General features: G+C 44.9%; 1 long non-coding RNA gene across 1 annotated transcript in view; it reads right to left on the reverse strand.

The window, feature by feature from the left end:
- LOC149468041 (uncharacterized) overlaps positions 1–22,703 on the reverse strand; it is a 1,444,035-nt gene that overhangs the window by 1,148,669 nt on the left and 272,663 nt on the right. The window contains exon 2 of the long non-coding RNA XR_016311800.1: positions 8,522–8,582. This is a non-coding gene — a long non-coding RNA (uncharacterized LOC149468041). The remainder of the gene's footprint in view (positions 1–8,521; positions 8,583–22,703) is intronic.

Consider the following 22,703-nt stretch of genomic DNA (forward strand, 5'->3'; position numbering starts at 1 on the left):
CACAAAACAGTTTACAACCGCCTATCCATACGGATGAATGGACCTTCCGATCACCTGAAAAGGGCCTATATCTCCATTTAGGTGTGGTCTATGTTTGTGATGGGGGGTACATCGTGGTAAGTAGGTTATAGCTTAGCAGTTCCATTAGTGCGCTCCATCCGAAATTCCTTGCGAAGGATTCATTCAACATAGCCGACAAACAAAGCACAGGACACAAATTCTGAATAAATTATTATTTTTGGCATAATCATTTGTGAAGCCATAAAGCTTTGCACTAGTTATGCGAATCATCAAGGTAATGTTCAAACATCTTAATAAGTACCTTACAAAAAAAAATAGCAAAAGCTTGATTTGCTGCTACAGAGAACACATTTTCCTTTCAGAAACTTCCACACGTACGAGGACTTACTATTTCACAATGAAAGGGTTAACTATCCAATCCCGACTAGTAACACCCTCTTGTAACTGGCAATGTTTATATAACAGATTCCAACCAAAGTAAAGTACAACCTGTCTCCTTATAATATATTAATATTAATGTATGCATTCAAAACACACCAAGTGCAAATAAATCATTTCAACAGATTTTTCTTTTCTTCTTCCTTTCTGCCAAAGATCAGTGTTTGAATATGGTATAGGCTCGGTGACAAAGTGTCCAGTGACATGGGATTGATAAAAGAGACACAGGCTGGAAGGGGGAGAGGATGAGGGCCGCCATCTTTAAATAGCATTCAAATATTTAAACATGTGCGCTTACATCATGGACATATATAAAAATGAGCTGCAAGAAGCAACTTTCTACCTGAGCTGCAGATGAAAAGGCAGCAAACGGATCAAAGAGAAAAATGCACTCAACGGCCACTTTATTAGGTACAACTTGCTGGTGGCAAGAAAATATCCCCCACACCATCACACCACCACCAGCCTGAATTGTTGATACAAGGCAGGATGGAGATTTTTTATTTATGTATTAATGTCATACATATCCATCCTCAACTTATATATAAAAGTACAAAATATAATAAATAGAATAAATAAATACAAAACTAAACAAAGAAACTGAAAAAGTCCCAACAACCCCTGTGGGAGAAATAATAAACAAAGAACATAAAAGTCCATAACCTGAAAGGAAAAAACGGAACTTATATACAATATGTACAGTACAAGGCCTCTATGGCCAAGACCATATAATTAGGAGCCTTTATGGCTCAGACATAAACGTAAACCATAAACAATTTCCATACTAAACCTGCCGCTTACGGCCTATATGGCCCAAACTATACACAAAAAACACCTAACCATTTTATACACTATGGGGGAGGGCTAAGGAACCCGCAGATCTTCCACGTCTGACACCTACAACCTACCATGCAAAAGGCTACCAAAAAGACCGAAACGCAAAAGCTAGGGAGTGCAAGAGGCAGAAAACAGGGACAGTTCCCATCACCCGAGATCAACAGACCGCAGCAACAGGCTTGATGTTCCTCCACGCCTCCATCCAAGCCCTACGCCGCAGCCTGTCTTTCTCACAAGGCAGGATGGATCCACCACACCATGACACCATCACCAGCCTGACCAGTTGATACAAGGCAGGATGGATCCACCACACCATGACACCACCACCAGCCTGAATTGTTGATACAAGGCAGGATGGATCCATGCTTTCATGATGTTTATGCCAAATTCTGACCCTACCATCTGAATGTCGCAGCAACCAGTCTGCCCATTCTCTCCTGACCACTGACATCAGCAAGGCATTTTCTTCCACACAACTGCCGCTAACTGGATATTTTCTCTTTTTTGGACCATTCTCTGTAAACCCTAGAGATGGTTGAGCGTGAAAATCCCAGTAGATGAGCAGTTTTTGAAATACGCAGACCAGCCAGTCGGGCACCAACAACCATGCCACATTCAAAGTCACTTAAATACCTTTTCTTCCCCATTCTGATGCTCGGTTTGAACTTCAGCAAGTGGTCTTCACCACATCTAGATGCCTAAATGCATTCAGTTGCTGCCATGTGACTGATTAGCAATTTGTGTTACCAAGCAATTGAACAGGTGTATCTAATAAAGTGTATATTGAACCCCCAGATAAACAGATGGACAGGAGGCTAAGGAACAGCAGAGCGTTGTACTGGGGTAGCTGCTGGTAAAAGCAGGAAAATATAAAGTTAAATGGCAGTTGTTAACTGCAAGCATCTTAGCAACTCAGGTCTGTTCTCCGCCATGTCTGAACAAAATCAACTTAGCCAATTAGAGCTACTATTTACCTTTGGGGAAATTACAAAACTGTCCTTTTACAGTGCGGCTCCCCCACATTGCAAGGGATAAATGCTCATTTTTGCCTAGGGTACCATTAAAAACCAGATTTTACTTACCTTATCCCTTGCACTTGCAGGATTCCTACTCTTCATGCAGCCATTCCCAAATCCAGCCAAATCCAGCTCTCTTTGGTGCTCCATTCATTGGTGGCACTGCAATGTCATCAAGTACAATGCAGGACCAGCAGTCTTACATTGCAGATGGGGACGCCAAGGGCCTGTGCACAACCCATAGCTTCAGAAAGAAGCAGTGAGCACCGGCTGCCTGGAGAGTGAGGGATAAGGTAAATAAAATGACCCTTTAATGGTACCCTGGATACAAATGAGCAATAAACTCTTCAGTGCTGGGGGAGTCCCACTGCCAGGGTAAGTTTTAAACTTGACTAAGCTTAAATCTACTCCCACCCCCATTCTAAGCCTATTCTACCCTGTAAAAGGAGAGATCTGTATACTTACCTATTTTGAAGTCGTTATGGTCCAGTCATATGATCTCTCCAGCGGCTGGTTTCCATGAAGACAATGGCTACGGAGCCTAGGTAATGACATCACTCATAGGCTTACTAAAGGACCTTCGTTGACAGCTGTTCCATCCAGGGGCATATTTACCACAAGGCAAACAAGGCACTTGCCTAGGGCGTCAGCTTTCAGGGGGGCAGCACCTTCCCCCAGAAGAAGGGATGAAAGAAGGGGCACGCATGCCACGGGAACCAGGTGGGATCCAAGTGAGGCTGCGGCTGCTTGATAGTGTATGTAGAGCCTGACTCTCATTCCCAGGGATGTCCGGAGCTGTGAAGATGAGAGTCTTTTTCTCTATCGCCGGGGGGGTAGAGGAAGGCTCTCCCGGGTGGGGGACAGGGGTGTTGTTGGTCAATGTCAGCAATGCCAGGCTCTCTCTGCTGGAGGGGGAAGTCAGGGTGGTGTTGGTCGGTGTCCATGGGGGCAGACGATTTTTGTGTTGCCTAGGGCAGCACAAAACCTAAATACACTACTGGTCCCATCTCTACATTGAAGCCGGCGCTCATGTGATTGGGCCAGAGCACCTTCAGAATAGGTAAGTATAGGCATCTTTCCTTTTACAAGGTAGATATATTGGCTTAGAATGGGGGTGGGAGTAGATTTAGGCTTAGTTAGGTTTTGACTTGCCTTCCACTTCAAGACAACACAACTTGAAAGATGAGGTTCTAATTTTAAAAGTAAGTCTGGACATAGACTGGCAGGCATCACATGAAGAATGACAGGTGATGAGACATCTGGATGTCCATGATCTTGATAGAAGTATGTGCCAGGTGATGTTTTTGGCTGAGTGAATGCAGCATCTGCACAACAGCACATTCTTTCCCTCTTTCTCTACAGAAGAAAGGAATGATCAGAGCCCACATGCAGAGAGACTTTCCAACAAATTGATAAATCTCTGTGTGAGATAACAAGAACTTCCGATGGTCGAAAACGCTCATTATTGCCCCCAAGGGGAGCCGTACATAGACTGATCACTGCCTCATCCTACCGGACTGTGTTCAAACCTGGCTTCGTACAGCTATCCCAAGGGTCTGGTCACATCAGCAGGACTTGTCAACCCCTGCCATTAATGCATGAACGTTAATAAGATTTGAGAAGCGTTTTGTTTGACAATGTTGCGTTTTGCAAGCATTGTCAGGTACACCGTATGTATGTTTAGATATGCTGCCCATTTTTCCACTGCAGTTTTGTTTCTGCTGCTGAAATAGTTCTTTGGGATGCCATACAAACTAATGGTTCAAGCTATGGTAGAGGGCAGTAAAATTCAGGGCTTACTGCATCATGGACCTCTTAAGGAGAGTTCCCCTCACTCCTAGTATTGAGACACAATAGGAAGTGAGAGGAGATCTCCTCAAAGTAGGACAAATCTTCTCTAAGCCATGGTTCACACTGATGCCATTTCTAATGTTCCAGAATGTATGGAAACACATGACAAGCGAACGAACATGAGTTTCTATGGAGGCTATTCACATAAATGCAGTGGAAATCTGATGCATTTTGAAAAAGAGTCCTGTGCGAGTTTATTGTGGTGTGATTTTTGGCTTCATCTGCATCTGTGCCCTGGAGCTGCTCCTGAACTTGCACTGCAAAACGGATTCCACTCACACCGCATCAGTTTGACCTTAGGCTTAGAACGTTATGACCTGAACATGTGTCGTCATGGTTCTCGATTTCTGTTTCCAGTGACAATAATTTAGATGTACCATCACTTTCAGTCCCAGTGACAATGCTTACCAGGAAAAACAGAAAATGTATATCTTCCCAGTGGGGACAGAGACAGCAATATAATCTGCTAAAGGTTCTGAGCCTGTCATGGTCCATCCAAAATGAAAAAAAAAAAACAAATGTTGGCTTTAGATACACTTTAATGCTTTGTAACTTCCAAGCATTTCCCTCAGGGGTAATATGGTTTTCTAGACCAGCAGGAAGTTGACATGAGACAAACATTCTCACAACTACAGGTTTGTAATTACCTAGTCTAGTGGACTGGCGGACGAATGATTTTACAGCTTCTTTATTACATTAGCCCTGTATGATCGTGTATAAAAGATTCACAGTGGTGTAAAGTCTTCATATTCCACCCCTTGCATTAAATATTTTAAGGTCTCTTGCTTTCTCACCCAATTTCATCCTTTACAAATGCTATGGACCTTCACACTACACCTGACAAAATGGAGTTCTTCGGGGAAAGACAACCTCTTAACCTTTACCCTACTTGCCCCTACCCTTTCACCCTTCTTAACACATAACCTTCTCCCCTCCCTGTCCTCAAATCCATAGATAGAAACCACTTACACCCATCCTTTATTAAATATATGTGAGTGTTCCCCCATCCCCGAGAGGATAACCTTTACCCTACCTTCCCCTATTCTTTTTTCCCTCTACACTTTCGCCCTTCTTAACACCCAGCCATCCCCCCTCCCTGTCCACCAATCATATATAAAAGACTCACAACGATTTAGAGGTTTTATATTCCACCCCCTGCATTGAACCTTTAGAGGCCTCCTTAATTCAACCTTTACAAACGCTATGGACCTTTACCCATCACACTACAAAATCACAGAGTTCCTCAGGGAAAGACAACCTCTAAACTTTTTCCCTTCCTGACCCTACCCATTCTTCTGTCTACTCTTTAACCCTTCTAAACACCCAACCATCCCCCCCTCCCTGTCCACAAATCATTTAGAAAAGCCTCACATTGATTTAAAGACTTTATATCCCACCCCTTACAATTCAATTTTTGAGGCCTCTTACTTTCCCACCCTATTTCATCCTTCACACTACACACTACAAAATTGTGAAGTTCCTCAGGGAAAGACAATCTTTCAACCCTATTTGCCCCTACACTTTTTCCCTTCTTAACACCCAACCTTCCCCCCTCCCTGTCCACAAATCCATAGATAGGAACCCCTCACACCCATCCCTCATTAAAAAGTGAGAGTTCCCCATCCCTTAGTGGGTAACCTCATAACCTTCCCCTATCCTTTCTTCCCTCTACACTTTCACCCTGCTTAACACCCAATCACCCCCCCCCCCTCTCCATCCACAAATTATATATAAAGACTCACAGCAATTTAAAGGTTTTACATCCCACCTCTTGCATGGAACCCTTCTTACCACTCAACCCCCCCCCCCCTTTCCATGTCCAAAAATCTTTGAGGCCTCTTGCTTTCCCACCCTATGTCATCCATTACGAAAGCTATGAACCTTCGCACTACATACTACAAAATTGTGGAGTTCCTCAGGGATAGACAACCTTTTAACCCTATTTGCCCCTACCTTTTGCCCTTTTTAACACCCAACCCTCCACCCTCCCTGTCCACAAATCCATAGAAAGGAACCCCTCACACCCATCCCTCATTAAAAAGTGAGAGTTCCCCCATCCCCTAGTGGGTAACCTCATAACCTTCCCTTATCCTTTTTTCCTTTACACTTTCACCCTTCTTAACACCCAATCATTCCTCCCCCTCCCCATCCACAAATTTTATATAAAGACTCACAGCAATTTAAAGGTTTTACATCCCACCCCTTGCATGGAACCTTTAGAGGCCTCTTGCTTTCCAACCCTATTTGGACCACCATTACGAATGCTATGGACCTTCACACTACCACTACAAAATCGTTGAGTTTCTCAGGGAAAGACAACCCCCTAACCTCTTCCCTACCTGTCCCTATCTTTTCTCCCCTCTACTCTTTCGACCCTTCTTGCCATTCACCCCCCCCCCCATGTCCAAAAATTGTATTAAAAAGACACAACGATTTAAAGACTTTATATCCCAGCTGTTACATTGAACTTCTTGAGGCATTTTGCTTTCCCACCTTTACAAACGCTATGGACCTTCACACTACAAAATCAAGGCGTTCCTCAGGGAATGGCAACCTCTTAACTTTTACCCTACTTGCCCCTACCCTTATTAACACACAAATTCCCCCCCTCCCTGTCGACAAATCCATAGATAGGCCATAAGCTAAACCCAGCTTCTTCTCTGGCCTGTTGGAGATGTACTCATCAAATGGGGGATTTTATACATATCTTTTGGGATTGTTTGGCTATCTCACAGTATTGTGGGGCACTTGGTAACATAATCAATGTGGTGGCTGGTACTTCCTTTACTCCTTCCCCAAAAATTTGTCTGCTGGGCCTAGTGGTAGACCTTGTCCCCACAACAGCTGAGAGGACCCTACTTGGGTTACTCCTATTTTACACCAGGAAGGCAATTACTTTGAATTAGAAGAAACCACCCCCACTCCAGTTTTGGCAACACCTAGTGAACTCCACCCTCCCCATGTACAAAGATAAGAAATTTGACAGAGTATGGGCAAGATGGACAGGAAATGCCTCCACTTCCTCATTGTCTGCTTATCTTTAACCCGGTTTTTGTTTGCTGATTTACAGCAAGCCTTACATTTGGAGTAACATCTCTACTTTTATGATGGTTACATAACCCTTTGGGAACGGACTTGGTTTATTGTACATCTTCCTTCTTCAGTACGAGCCACACATGTACCAAGATGTATTTGTTCAGTTGTGCTAGATTTTACACTTTATTTTGGCACCAAGTGCCTTACCACCTTTTTTTTACCTCAGCGGGCTGGTGCTCCCCTACGTGGGCTGCACTGCCTGAGTGTTTTTGTACACATATAAGAAACTGTAATAAAAAAGATCCACTCGCTCCCATCCCTCATTAAAAAGTGAGAGTGCCCCCATCTGGTAACATAATCAATGTGGTGGCTGGAACTTCCTTTACTCCTTCCCAAAGAATTTGTCTGCTGGGTCTCGTGGTGGACCTTGTCCCCACAACAGCGGAGAGGACCCTATTTGGGTTACTCCTATTTTACACCAGGAAGGCAATTACTTTGAATTAGAAGAAACCACCCCCACTCCAGTTTTGGCAACACCTAGTGAACTCCACCCTCCCCATAGATAAGAAATTTGACAGAATATGGGCAAGGTGGTCAGGAAATGCCTCCACTTCTTCATTGTCTGCTTATTTTTAACCCGGTTTTTGTTTGCTGATTTACAGCAAGCCTTACATTTGGAGTAACATCTCTACTTTTATGATGGTTACATAACCCTTTGGGAACGGACTTGGTTTATTGTACATCTTCCTTCTTCAGTACGAGCCACACATGTACCAAGATGTATTTGTTCAGTTGTGCTAGATTTTACACTTTATTTTGGCACCAAGTGCCTTACCCCCTTTTTTTTTTGGCACCAAGTGCCTTACCCCCTTTTTTTTTGGCACCAAGTGCCTTACCCCCCCTTTTTTTTTGGCACCAAGTGCCTTACCCCCTTTTTTTTTTGACCTCAGCAGGCTGGTGCTCCCCTATGTGGGCTGCACTGCCTGAGTGTTTTTGTACACATATGAGAAACTGTAATAAAAAAGATCCATTGGCTCCCATCCCTCATTAAAAAGTGAGAGTGCCCCCATCTGCAACCGGCGATCTCACATACCTTTTCAGCCTTACACGTCCACCATAGAATATCTTATCTTAGAAAACATTGTATGTTTTATAGTGAGCATTGTTCCTATCTTCTGTATAGTTGCAAGTTGCTTATGAGGTTTGCAGAGTACTCATAACTATTGCACGGTTCCTTCAGTTTTACTGACACAATGAAACCCAATTTGAAAGCATTGCATGAAATAACATCCAGAAAAAGTGAACAAAGAGAACGGACTTACCTTACCGATTTGGTGAGTCTAGAGCAGCAGCAGCAGCAGATTCTAAGACTCCTTTCTCATGCTGCAGAGAAATAAGAGGATATGTACATTTAGACAGTGTGAATGGGACACCTTGTGTCTTCAAAACATCTGAATGACGAGATATGGATTTGGGTGTGGGAATATTTTGTCTTATGTATACATATCAACATATATTCTACCTGGCAGCCACAGGCCAAACAAAACACTCATCAGACAGCCTTTCAGGTGGTGTAAACACACAATTCAGCCCTGCCATCGGGTATTGTTGGTGGTAGAGGGGGGATTTTACATGTGCAGACTGGAAGGGAAGGATCTGGGTGGCAAATCATTAATTATGTGACGCTAATAAAGCAGAACTCCAGGCTAATGATAAAGAAAGTATCCAAGCATATAGAAAAGAGAAGACCGATCACGAATGCAGCGCTAAGTGGAGATGGACCAGGGGCGGACTGACCATTTGGAAACTCGGGAAATGCCCGAGGGCCCGGGGTCAGTAGGGGGCCCCATGAGATGCCCCTGGTACCTTTTTCATAGGCTTTTTTGAGTTTGGGCAAGGACACAGGGGCCCCATGATCCCCTAATGCCCGGGGGCCCCATGAGTTGTCAGTCCGCCCCTGAGATGGATTTGAACACTGCTTAGGTTTTTATTGCTGTCTGTGCCCCAGTTGGGGAGATTTGTCCTGTTTACCATTATCATTGAAAGTGAAAGTAAAAGGAAATATCCAAACTTTGGGTTGTCCCCAGAAACGTATCTCCTGGGGGACACTAGTTCAGGTGCCCTGGGGGACCCAAAGGATTTCCTCTCACTTCCTATTTGGCTATGGGACAGGAAGTGAAGGGAAACCTCCCAAATGGGACACAGATGGCAAAAATAAACTGACAGGGCTTATAACCCTCCCTTATTTTATCCAAAATGAAAAAAAAGTTTTGCTTATAGTTCTACTTTAAATTTATTGAGTGTAAGTACAGGAATTAGACCTGTTATCAGTATTGTTCAGTGCCTGTACAGCAGAGCTCAGACTAAGGGAGGGAGAGGCAGTACAAGGAGCTAATCAGTTGTGCAGAGTAACAGAGAGATGAACTCATCAGTCTTCCGCTTCTCTTTTTTGCAGCACTATATACACCATTGGTAACTACATAGTGACAAAGGGAATCACTATTCAGTCACTTTATTTATTTGTCAGCACTTTATCACTTGTGTCACTTATATAATATTTTGCCATATTTTATGTTCAAAATTATAGTTGATGAGAGCGACACCTTATTTATGGAACCACTAAGTCACTATTGATCATTTACACCTGTCACTTGTTATTGCATGATTTTATGATCTTACTGGCTCTATCTTATACCTTGGATTACTCATTTGTATGTTGATTTTAGCGCTACACCCTGGTTTTATATGGTTATTTTGGAGGTTTTTGGTACCTTTTGGTGTTTAGCGGCTTCATTGACTTTTAGTGCTCACTTATCCCTGTTTGTTCCATTTTAACTTATCTTATCTTCCACCTGGCAGTACTCGGGTTGTTGGTTCGAATCCCAACCACGACACCACCTGCCTGGAGTTTGCATGTTCTCCCTGTGCCTGCGTGGGTTTCCTCCGACACGCCAAAGACATGCTGGTAGGTTAATTGGCTCCTGTCTAAATTGGCCCTAGTATGTGTATGTATGAATGTGAGTTAAGGACCTTAGATTGTACGCCCCTTGAGGGTTAGGGACCTTAGATTGTATGCCCCATTGAGGGTTAGGGACCTTAGATTGTACGCCCCTTGAGGGTTAGGGACCTTAGATTGTACACCCCTTGAGGGTTAGGGACCTTAGATTGTACGCCCCTTGAGGGTTAGGGACCTTAGATTGTACACCCCTTGAGGGTTTGGGACCTTAGATTGTACGCCCCTTGAGGGTTAGGGACCTTAGATTGTACACCCCTTGAGGGTTAGGGACCTTAGATTGTACGCCCCTTGAGGGTTAGGGACCTTAGATTTACGCCCCTTGAGGGTTAGGGACCTTAGATCGTACGCCCCTTGAGGGTTAGGGACCTTAGATCGTACGCCCCTTGAGGGTTAGGGACCTTAGATCGTACGCCCCTTGAGGGTTAGGGACCTTAGATCGTACGCCCCTTGAGGGTTAGGGACCTTAGATCGTACGCCCCTTGAGGGTTAGGGACCTTAGATTGTACGCCCCTTGAGGGTTAGGGACCTTAGATTGTACGCTCCTTGAGGGTTAGGGACCTTAGATTGTACGCCCCTTGAGGGTTAGGGACCTTAGATTGTATGCTCCTTGAGGGTTAGGGACCTTAGATTGTACGCCCCTTGAGGGTTAGAGACCTTAGATTGTACGCTCCTTGAGGATTAGAGACCTTAGATTGTACATGCCTTGAGGGTTAGGGACCTTAGATTGTACATGCCTTGAGGGTTAGGGACCTTAGATTGTACGCCCCTTGAGGGTTAGGGACCTTAGATTGTACATGCCTTGAGAGTTAGGGACCTTAGATTGTACGCCCCTTGAGGGTTAGGGACCTTAGATTGTACGCCCCTTGAGGGTTAGGGACCTTAGATTGTATGCCCCTTGAGGGTTAGGGACCTTAGATTGTACGCCTCTTGAGGGTTAGGGACCTTAGATTGTATGCCCCTTGAGGGTTAAGGACCTTAGATTGTACGCACCTTGAGGGTTAGGGACTGATGTGAATGTACAATATATATATGTAAAGCGCTGCGTAAATTGACGGCGCTATATAACTACCTGAAATAAATTAAATAAATAAATCTCACAACAATCGCGGCAGAACCATACCGCATTTTTTAGGTGCCATTAAGATTCTGCCCGTGGTTCAAAACGCCATAGTGTGAATGGGGCCTAAACTGTTTACCTATAGACAGATATATGTGGCTGCTCGGCGTTAAAGCGCACCCACTGAGAGGTTGCATTTATAACTGTGCCCGGCAGAAAGTGAGTAATGTCCGAAGCAGCACAATGAGCAAGTCAGTTGTGCTGCGGTGTTCATTTGCTATAAAGGGACAGGCTGATCAGGAGAGAGCAGAGTAATGGAGACATGAGACTGGCTGTCTGTCTGCTTCTCCTTTCATTATGCAGTCACTGGCTTGGGGAGGGACAAAACCTGGAAGTGTTACTTTACCTCCCATTAGCAAAAGTATGTAGGAAACATCTTCTGCCGTGCCCCTTTAACCTCCCTAGCGGTCTGATTATGTCCATATTTCTGTGCTCAAAGGGGTACATTTTTTTTGCATGGAAATATGTATTTTTTTAATTGTAGGCTGTAATTTTTAGGAATAACTCACTGAAATCTGTCCTAACAAGAGTCTAGTAAACATCCCGGGGATGATAAAATTTGCAACACGAAATCATAAATTATAATTTAATAAATAAACATAAAAAATAATAATATAATAATAATAATAAATTTAATTCAATAATATAATCAAACCAAAAACACTGAAATGTGAACTATAGCGCCAAGTTCGCACATCGCTGAGCAAAGTCGCAGAATCGTTTTCGGTGTCTGATGAGGAATTTCCTCCACGAATCATTATCACTCAATTCTGCAAGTGGTTCTGATTTACTATCGCTGTTCTCTAGCCGGTCTAAAACCGCTTTTGACCTAAAGGGACACTTTTTGGACGCCATGGACGTTTCTCAGTTTCCAGGCAGAAAGAACAGTAATAATGCAGGCAGGGCGCCGGACAAAGCACTCGGGACAAAATGTATGTGAAATGGTTTGATACAGGAATGTTATACTATGTGATTTTAGTGTATTCAGTGAATGTCACTTTTAAAATTTTAAAATTTCCCGCCAGTTCTGTCCCCCGTACGTCCCGACGTCGCAGGGAACGGAACCCGGAAGACAGACGCCGGCATCGGCCGGAGGACATTGCCAGGGACACTGCAGGGGGGACATCGCGGGAGCGCAGGACAAGCTAAGTGAAGAAGGGATCCCGGAGCAACGCTGCAGTGTATTCCCGAGTGTAGCTCGGGGTTACCGCTTGTGGTGCTGAAACTTTACCCCTAGCTACACTCGGGAATACCGCCAGGGGGGGTAAAGTAACATAAAAGGCTAATTTTTTAATTTTTGTTTTAAAATAACAAACATGTCATACTTACCTGCTCTTTGTAATGGTTTTGCACAGTGTAGCCCTGATACTTCTCTTCTTGGGTCCCCCGCCAGCACTTCTGGTCCCTCCCCCCTGCTTAGTGCGCCATAGCAAGCCATCTGCTCTGGGGAGCACTCATGCATGCTCGCTCCCGAGCCCCGCCACCCCTCCCTCTTCACTGGTTGTGATTGACAGCAGATGGAGCCAATGGCTCCCACTGCTGTGTCTGAGCCAATGGGGAGGGAGAGAGCTAAATAGTGCATTTTATATACAACCAGTTAGATCAGACCAAAATGAGGGACAAATGATGGGGAAGGAGGGAAAGAGGGACTTTGTTTCAACGGAGGGACAGTCTCTGGAAACCAGGGACAGTTGGGAGCTATGACTTCACTGCAGCACAGATAAAGCAGGTGTCTTGCCCTGCCAGGCAGAGCTGTAATATGTGGCAGAGCTGCGTAAATCTCAGAACCGGATGAGCAGAAATATTATTCCTTTATCAGGTAAAACCAGCACCCTTATTATGTATTCCATCTGTGTATTTAGCCATTTGCCTGGAGTACGGCTTTAAAACAGCCCTCACTGAGTAACAGACTGTTAAGCCAAGTGCTCTGTAGCGGGCACCATATGGTGACAGAGACTACCATTGTTAGAATAATCCTCTTGACAGCGCTAAGGGAGCCTGCAGAAGTTTCTATGAAGGCCATAGTTGGCATGCTCCTGAAGTTGGGGTATTTCAGGAAGCCGCAATGGTGCTCTTAAGAAGATTATTCGAACAACAAAAGGTACGCACTTTATGGGGCCGACTCGCCAGGATTTAGCCAAGCTTTAAAGTTTTTTTTTTCCTTCTTTCCTCGGTATAGGTTCACTTTAAGCAACAATTATCTAGAAATTTGTTTTGTAGACTTCTGGAATAATCTGCAGCAGTTGAAAAAACTTGTAGGGATGACTAGAGCCATTCCAGGGTTATATCCCCCACTTGAGCCGGTGTAAGGTACAAATATTAGTTTACTGTGGGGTATGCCGGGAGCAGGGGCGGGCTGACCGTTCGAGTACTCGGGCACTGCCCGAGGGCCCAGGGTCAGTAGGGGGCCCCATGAGATGCCCCTGGTACCTTTCATTGGTTTTTTCATAGGCTTTTTTGGGTATGGGCGAGGACACGGGGGTACCATGATCCCCTATTGCCCGGGGGCCCCATGAGTTGTCAATCCGCCCCTGGTCGGGTGTCTCTTATTTCCAGGGAGGACATTTTCAGAAATATCAAAATATCATATATCGGGCTGGTGGCTCTGGGAGGTGGTGGTGGGGGGGTGATATGTCAACATTCAGACCCAGTGATTATTATTATTATTATACAGGATCTATATGGCGCCAACAGTTTGCTCAGCGCTTTACAATATAACGGGAGACAATACAGCAACAATACAGTTCAATACAAGAGGGATAGGAGGGCCCTGATCCTGGGAGCTTACAATCTAGGAGGGAGGGGCTAGTAGTACAAAAGGTAGTAACTGTGGCGGATGGGCTGGTAGGAAGAGTAGAAGATTCCATTATTAGCTGAGGGCAAGATAGGCTTCCCTGAAGAGATCGGTTTTCAGAGATCGCCTAAAAGTGAACAGAGTAGGCGATAGTCTGATAAACTGCGGTAGAGATTTCCAGAGGATGGGGGAAGCTCTGGAGAAGTTCTGGAGACGAGCATGGGAGGAGTAGACAAGGGAGCTAGAGAGTAGGAGATCATGCGAGGAGCGGAGAGCACGGTTTGGGTGATATTTAGAGACAAGATCGGTGATATATTTTGGGGCAGAGTTATAAATGGCTTTATATGTTATTGTTAATGTTTTGAATTTTATCTGTTGGGCAACGGGAAGCCAGTGGAGGGATTGGCAGAGAGGGGTGGAGGACACTGAGTGGAGACCAGTGGAGGGATTGGCAGAGAGGGGTGGAGGACACTGAGTGGAGACCAGTGGAGGGATTGGCAGAGAGGGGTGGAGGACACTGAGTGGAGACCAGTGGAGGGATTGGCAGAGAGGGGTGGAGGACACTGAGTGGAGACCAGTGGAGGGATTGGCAGAGAGGGGTGGAGGACACTGAGTGGAGACCAGTGGAGGGATTGGCAGAGAGGGGTGGAGGACACTGAGTGGAGACCAGTGGAGGGATTGGCAGAGAGGGGTGGAGGACACTGAGTGGAGACCAGTGGAGGGATTGGCAGAGAGGGGTGGAGGACACTGAGTGGAGACCAGTGGAGGGATTGGCAGAGAGGGGTGGCTGATACAGAACACTTAGTAAGGTGGATGAGTCTGGCAGCAGCATTCATGATAGTCTGAAGAGGGGATAGCCTGCGATGAGGTCGGCCACTGAGGAGGGAGTTGCAATAGTGAAGGCGAGATATAACAAAGGAGTGAATAAGTTGTCTGTGTCCCTGTTGCAGATTTCCCCTCACTTCACATCTGGTAAAAAAATCTGGAGGAGAAAATCTGGATCAGAGGTTCTATCCACCATCACCCACACACACTCTATCCAAAACTAAAAAAAAAGTATATTTTTGGCTATAGATACACCTTAGCCGCTTGCCGACCGGCTGCAGTACATTTACTGCGGCAGGTTGGCTCATACAGGCATACATGTTCGTGGTGGCTTTTCTTCGCACATGCACGTGCGGATCCGGAAGACTGTGCAATCATTTGCTGCAGTACAAGCCAATCAGCGGGTCAATGATTTATGGCCGGGACTCACTGATCGGCTGAGTGAATGACAGAAGAGAGCCCTGTGTTGGTAAACAACACAGAGCTCTCTACAGACAGCAGCGGTGTGCTTTTTTTTTCTCTCCCTACAAAGCAGGGAGTAAAAAATAGCACATTGCTTAGCAAAACAGCACACAGTACACACACTGCACATTGTTAGGTACACACTTAACCCCTTGATCGCCCTAGATGTTAACCCTTTCCCATCCAGTGTCATTAGTATAGTGACAGTGTATAGTATTACCCAGGGCTTTTTTTCTCAAAAAACAGATGCAGGATTCCCCTCCACATACATCACTGCTTGTCTTCATTCCACCCCCCACCCACCTCTGAGCACCATCAATTGGTTCCACCACCTGCCCCCCCCCCCTACCAGTACTTTTAGAGAATACAGAGCCAAGTATCATTTTGGGTGCTAAGTAATTTGTATGGAATTTCTTAATGATAACAAAAAAGCAGTATAATCAGGGGCGGACTGACAACTCATGGGGTCCCCGGGCAATAGGGGATCATGGGGCCCCTGTGTCCTTGCCCAAACTTAAACAAGCCTATGAAAAAGGTACCAGGGGCATCTCATGGGGCCCCCTATTGACCCCGGGCCCTCGGGCAGTGCCCTAGTTTCCAAATGGTCAGTCCGCCCCTGAGTATAATAGATCTCCCGCAGGCAGCAGCAATAGACTCTACCTCAAGGAACAATAGATTCCCCCAGCAATAATGGACCCCCGCAGCTAAATACCATCCCAGCAGCAACAACAGGTCTCCCAGCCAGCATCAATAGACTCTCAACAGCCAGAAACAACAGACCTGTCCCTAAACAGTAGATCCCTTCCATCAACAATAGACATCCCCAGCAACAACAGATCGCCGCACAAAAATTATCCCCTCCACTGACAATAGACCCCCCAGCAGCGAGCGTCAATAGACCTTCCAGCACACCTCAGAACCCCTTGCAATTACATACATTCACTGTTGGAGGTGCCAGAACTGCGTTCCACCACTTTCCCACTGAAAATAGCTCTGGTATTAGCACTGATGACTGCATTAGTGTCACTGGAGATGTCAGTGGCCGTTAGTCAGTGACAGTGTCAGATTGCCCGCCGCACTATCGCAGTCCCACTAAAAGTAGCTGATCACCGCCAATACTAGTATAAAAATAAATAGATAAATAAAAATTCCAGTATATATACCATAGTTTGTAGATGCTATAACTATCACACAAACCAAATAATATACACATATTGGGATTTTTTTTTTTTACACCTAAATACATTTTGGCTAAAATTTATGAAGAAATTAGATTTAAAAAAAAAAAAATATTGGAAATATTTTATAGCAGACAGTAGAAAATATTGTTTGTTTTTTTTTTCAAAATGTAGGCTCTATTTTGTTTATATCGCAAAAAAAAAACCCAGTGCTGATCAAATACCACCAAAAGAAAGCACTATTTGTGTGAAAAAAATGCTGTAAATTTCATTTTACGTACTATATTGCATTACCGCGCAATTACCAGTTAAATTAGCACAGTGCTAAAATACGCCTGGTCATGAAGGGGGTAAAATCTTTTGGAGGTCAAGTGATTAATAACTCATTACATTTTATTTTTTAAAGGCAAGCAGTGTACAGTAGGTACCAGGGGCGGACTGATCATTCAGGCTCTTGGCACTGTCCGAGGGCCCAGGGTCAGTAGGGGGCCCCATGAGATGCCCCTGGTACCTTTCATAGGCTTTTTTGGGTGTGGTTTGAGTGTGGGCGTGGACACAGGGTCCCCATGATTTCCTATTGCCCAGGGGCCCCATGAGTTGTCAGTCCGCCCCTGGTAGGTACTGGAATTTAAGCTGATATGTATGAGAAGAAAACGCAGCACATGGAGCCAATCAGTTCACGTACCAACAAGGAGCATGCGGATGGAGAGAGCTGAGTCACAGAAGGAAGAGCTTAACAAAACTCAGGGCTGCTGATAGAAACCATGGGGCCCCTAAGAGCTAACCTGACAGCCCCCCACCCAGTTATTAATGAACACAGTGAATGATTGGTACTAATCACTCATTGTGTTCATACAGGAAAGGAAGGGGCTGGTAAACGTGACATATTTACCAGACTCTTCCCCAACTCTCCATCCTGAAGGATCCTATTATGTGCTTGCAGCTGCCAGTGGGAAGGAGAGGAGGGAAGTCGGCAGCACTGTGGGGGTGGAGAAACACAAGGTGGCCTTAACAGCACACAGTTAACCCTTTGATCGTGCCACATGTTAACCCCTTCCTGCCCAGTGCCATTAGTACAGTGTCAGTGCTTTTTTATTAGCACTGTATTGGTGTCACTGGGGATGTCAGTGTCAGTGCCAGTGTCAGAATGTACGCCGCAGTCCCACTATAAGTCGCTGATCGCCGCCATTACTAGTAGAAGAAAAACAAAAAAAATTCCAGTATATATACCACCATTTGTAGACGCTATAACTTTCACGTAAACTACTTAATTTACACGTATTTTGATTTTTTTTTTTTAGCAAAGACACGGAGCAAAATACATTTTGGCCTAAATTTATACCGAAATTTTATTTTTTAAAATTTTTTACTGGAAATGTTTTATAGCAAAAAGTAAAAAATATTGTTTTTTTTTCCAAAATTGTTGGCCTTTTTTTGTTTATAGCGCACAAAATTAAAAATGCAGAGGTGATCAAATACCACCAAAAGAAAGCTCTATTTGTGGGAAAAAAAGGACGTAAATTTAATTTGGGTGCAGCATTGCATGACCATACAATTGTCAGTTAAAGTAACGCAGCGCCGTATTGCAAAGAAAGGCCTGGTCAGGAAGGGGGGTAAATCTTCAGGAGGGCTAGGGGTTAAACCGGCTGCTGAATGTTGCTTTGCCAATTCACTCACAGTTCAAAAATCCCCAATATTGCTTGAGTCTGCATCGGGGCGGACTGACCATTTGGAAACTCAGGGCACTGCCCGAGGGCCCAGGGTCAGTAGGCGGCCCCATGACATGCCCCTGGTACCTTTCATAGGCTTTTTTGGGTGTGGTTTGAGTGTGGACAAGGTCACAGGGGCCCCATGATCCCCTATTGCCCGGGGGCCCCATGAGTTGTCAGTCCGCCCCTGGTCTGCATGCATTAGGGTTGATTTACTAAAGGCAAATAGACTGTGCACTCTGCAACTGCAATTGCTCCAGAGCTTAGTAAATGAGGGGAAGGTTCACTTTGTAACAAGTACCCAATCACATGTGAAGAAAATAAAAAAACAGTCAGTTCCCACTCAGTGTCAGAATGCCGCAGTCCCGCTATAAGCCGCTGATCGGCGCCATTACTAGTAAAAAAAAAAAAAAATAGAAATCCCAGTATATATACCGCCATTTGTAGAGGCTATAACTTTCACATAAATAAAGTATTGGGATTTTGTTTTAGCAAAGACATGGAGCAGAATACATTTTGGCCAAAATTAGATTTTTTCATTTTTGATAGAATATGTTTTATAGCAAAAAGTCCAAAAAATAGTTTTTTTCCCAAATTATCGGTCTTTTTTTGTTGATAGTGCAAAAAAATAAAAAACGCACAGGTGATAAAATACCACCGAAAGAAAGCTCTGAAATTTATGTACAGCGTTGCATGACAACACAATTGTCAGTTAAATTAACAAAGCACCGTATCGCAAAAAATGGCCTGGTCAGGAAAGGGGGTAAATCCTCTGGAGGGCAAGTGATTAAAAATTATTGGAAATGAAAAAAAAAATAAAACTTTCAATGCTTTATGGAATTTGAATGTGTTTGCCTCAGTACAAAATGCAAGTGTACAATCCAAACGCACACGTTCCTGCGTTAAAAATGGCGGTGTGTATAAGTGGGCGCTGCAGCGACCGTCGGCTGGAACCGAACAGAATCAGCGAGGGAGAATGTCACCAGCACACCGAGGATCACCAATATGGGGCCAAAGGTTTTAATGAACGATCACATAGTTACAGCAAGGCACCGTTTCGGAGTCTCGCAGGACCCCTTCATCAGGCATGTGACATGCCTGATGAAGGGGTCCTTCGAGACTCTGATCACATAGTTACAGCAAGGCAACGTTTCGGAGTCTCGCAGGACCCCTTCATCAGCCATGTGATATGCCTGACTCCGATCACATAGTTACAGCAAGGCAACGTTTCGGAGTCTCGCAGGACCCCTTCATCAGGCATGTGATATGCCTGACTCCGATCACATAGTTACAGCAAGGCAACATTTCGGAGTCTCGCAGAATCCCTTCATCAGGCATGTGACATGCCTGACTCCTATCACATAGTTACAGCAAGGCAACATTTCGGAGTCTCGCAGGACCCCTTCATCAGGCATGTAACATGCCTGATGAAGGGGTCCTTCGAGACTCCGATCACATAGTTACAGCAAGGCAACGTTTCGGAGTCTCGCAGGACCCCTTCATCAGGCATGTGACCATGTGACATGCATGATGAAGGGGTCCTGCGAGACTCCAAAATGTTGCCTTGCTGTAACTATGTCATCGTTCATTAAAACCTTTGGACCCATATTGGTGATCCTCGGTGTGCTGGTGACATTTTCCCTTGCCACAGTACAAAGCCTCTAAAGTCTCTTTTGTTGGGAATTTATTTATTTCAGGTACTTATATAGCGCTGTCAATTTACACAGCACTTTACATATATATTATACATTCACATCAGTCCCTAACCCTCAAGGGGCGTACAATCTAAGGTCCCTAACCCTCAAGGGGTGTACAATCTAAGGTCCCTAACCCTCAAGGGGTGTACAATCTAAGGTCCCTAACCCTCAAGGGGCGTACAATCTAAGGTCTCTAACCCTCAAGGGGTGTACAATCTAAGGTCCCTAACCCTCAAGGGGCGTACAATCTAAGGTCCCTAACCCTCAAGGGGCGTACAATCTAAGGTCCCTAACCCTCAAGGGGCGTACAATCTAAGGTCCCTAACCCTCAAGGGGCGTACAATCTAAGGTCCCTAACCCTCAAGGGGCATACAATCTAAAGTCCCTAACCCTCAAGGGGCGTACAATCTAAGGTCCCTAACCCTCAAGGGGCGTACAATCTAAGGTCCTTAACTCACATTCATACATACACATACTAGGGACAATTTAGACAGGAGACAATTAACCTCCCAGCATGTCTTTGGAGTGTGGGAAGAAACCAGAGTACCCAGAGGAAACCCACGCAGGCACAGGGAGAACATGCAAACTTGAGGCAGGTGGCGCCTTGGCTGGGATTTGAACCAACGACCCTAGTACTGCCAGGCAGAAGTGCTAACCATTTAGCCAGGGGCGTATTTACCACAAGGCAAACAAGGCATTTGCCTAGAGCAGCATTTTTTAGGGGGGCAGCACTGCCCCCCAGAAGAAGGAACATATGCAGCATGGGGACCAGGTGGGATCTGAGAGGGGCTGCTTGATGGTGAATGCAGAGCCCGAGGTGGTGCCGTGGTGGGGATTTCGAACCAGCGACCCTAGTACTGCCAGGCGGAAGTGCTAACCATTAGTTTGTCTCTGTTGGTGATGTGTACGATCTTTTTGGGATGTGGCATTGTACGTCCTCTTTCCAAGAATTGATCAAGTATTTTTTTGTCTTGATGTTACACACTTGCAGCTACAATACAACCCAAATTCTCCGACTTCCAGCTCAGAGTATCTGCAATTTCCAGTTTGGAAACTTGCTGTTCCCATTTATACAAAAGCTCAGCACGAGAAGGGCTAGACGTAGCAAAATACAAAGCAACAACGCAATTAATAATTACATGGGTATATATGAGTATAGTTTTGCTTTAAAGTTCCCCACTGTTGCAATTAATTAAAAACAGGATAATATTTGCACATTTTTATGTGATCATAACTCAAGATCCCATTTAAGACCTGTGCTGCTTGGGCATGAGATTCACACAAAGGGAACACATTTTAAAGTAAAATAAAGAATAACCAATAAATGTTATCACTTTAATCACGTTCACGCCGGGCCTAACTGATCAGACAAATTAATGCTCGCAGAATTGCACGTTTTATCGCTTTCCATAAACGTTTTAGGGCTGGTTAGTTCAATGATTAAGCAAAGATCTAAATGAAAATTGTTCCAAATTTAGTCGTAAAGAAACTGGTTAAGTTGGAATCAGATTTTTTATTTGTACCCAAACCTTTTTCTTAAGTTTTGGAACTAAAAGTTGGTAATGGTTAGAACCTATTATAGACTTTCATAGCTATCTGTGTCCCTGCTGAGGAAATTCTCTCTTTCGGTTTGGCAATGGTCACCAGGAAAGAAATCGATAAGAATTAGAAATAAATCTGGCCATTCGCTGTGCGAAATTCAGCCGGTTCAACAAGAACCGGCTAAACTTTCATCAGCGTGTGGGTGATTCTGCTTGACTTCTACCGAAGAGATGTGCTGAAAAGAATGGTCAGTCGTCAGCTGATCAGTGATTGTGGACCGCAGTGAATTTCACTTTCAGAATACAATTGGCTCCATTCATGGAATGGTATCTACTGCTTTAAAGCGGAGCTACACCCAAAAGGGGAAGTTAAGCTTTAAGGACTGCTCCCCCGCTCTCCTTTAAGAATTGGCACCTTTAGGGGGGGGGGGCGGGGGGGAGCAGGTACCCGCATTTGACAGCTCCCACTTCCAGTCTGATCACCTAGGTGTTTGGAAGTGGAAGGTGTCCTCCTTCCCTGTAGTCTTTTGGGACAGGTCCCAGAAGACTACAGGACCATTCATGAAGCGCAGGGCTACTCGCGCATGTGCAGTGTGTATCCGGCTGTGAAGCCGCAAGCTATCACAGCCGGGTGCCCACGCTGAAGATGCCGGCCTCCAGGAATACAGGACGGCCGGTGAAACGGGCTGCGGGGGACACACCGAGGGACCGAGGGACCGAGGGACAGGTACGTGGATGTTTTTTAAAAGTCAGCAGCTACAGTTTTTGTAGCTGCTGACTTTTATTTTTTGACAGGGTGAGTGGAACTCCGCATTAAGAACACCGGTAAAATAGCTCATAGCGTTTTTTTTTTCCCATTTACTAAAAAAACATTATTTAAATACCACATGCACTATTTCTTGAAGTGATAAGGTATTTTAGTAGTGAAATCTTTGGTATTTTAAAGGCGGCACACACCGGCATCCCTAACAACCAGGGAATAGCTGGTTTTTAAGGAGCTGGCTCCCACCATGTCATCAACTTAACCCCTTGGAGGCGAGTGTGTGCAAATTAGTGTCCACATTGGACTGGGATTTTTTCCGCAGGTCCGCAAATTTGCCCAACTGACCTTGTGCTGGGAGCGTGTCGCACGGGACGTGGCATTGTACGTCCTCTTTCCAAGAAC

The sequence above is a fragment of the Staurois parvus genome, unplaced genomic scaffold (assembly GCF_062004578.1).
Source record: "Staurois parvus isolate SC_StPar_1 unplaced genomic scaffold, SC_StPar_1.0 ptg000095l, whole genome shotgun sequence".
NCBI classification, from domain to species: domain Eukaryota; kingdom Metazoa; phylum Chordata; class Amphibia; order Anura; family Ranidae; genus Staurois; species Staurois parvus.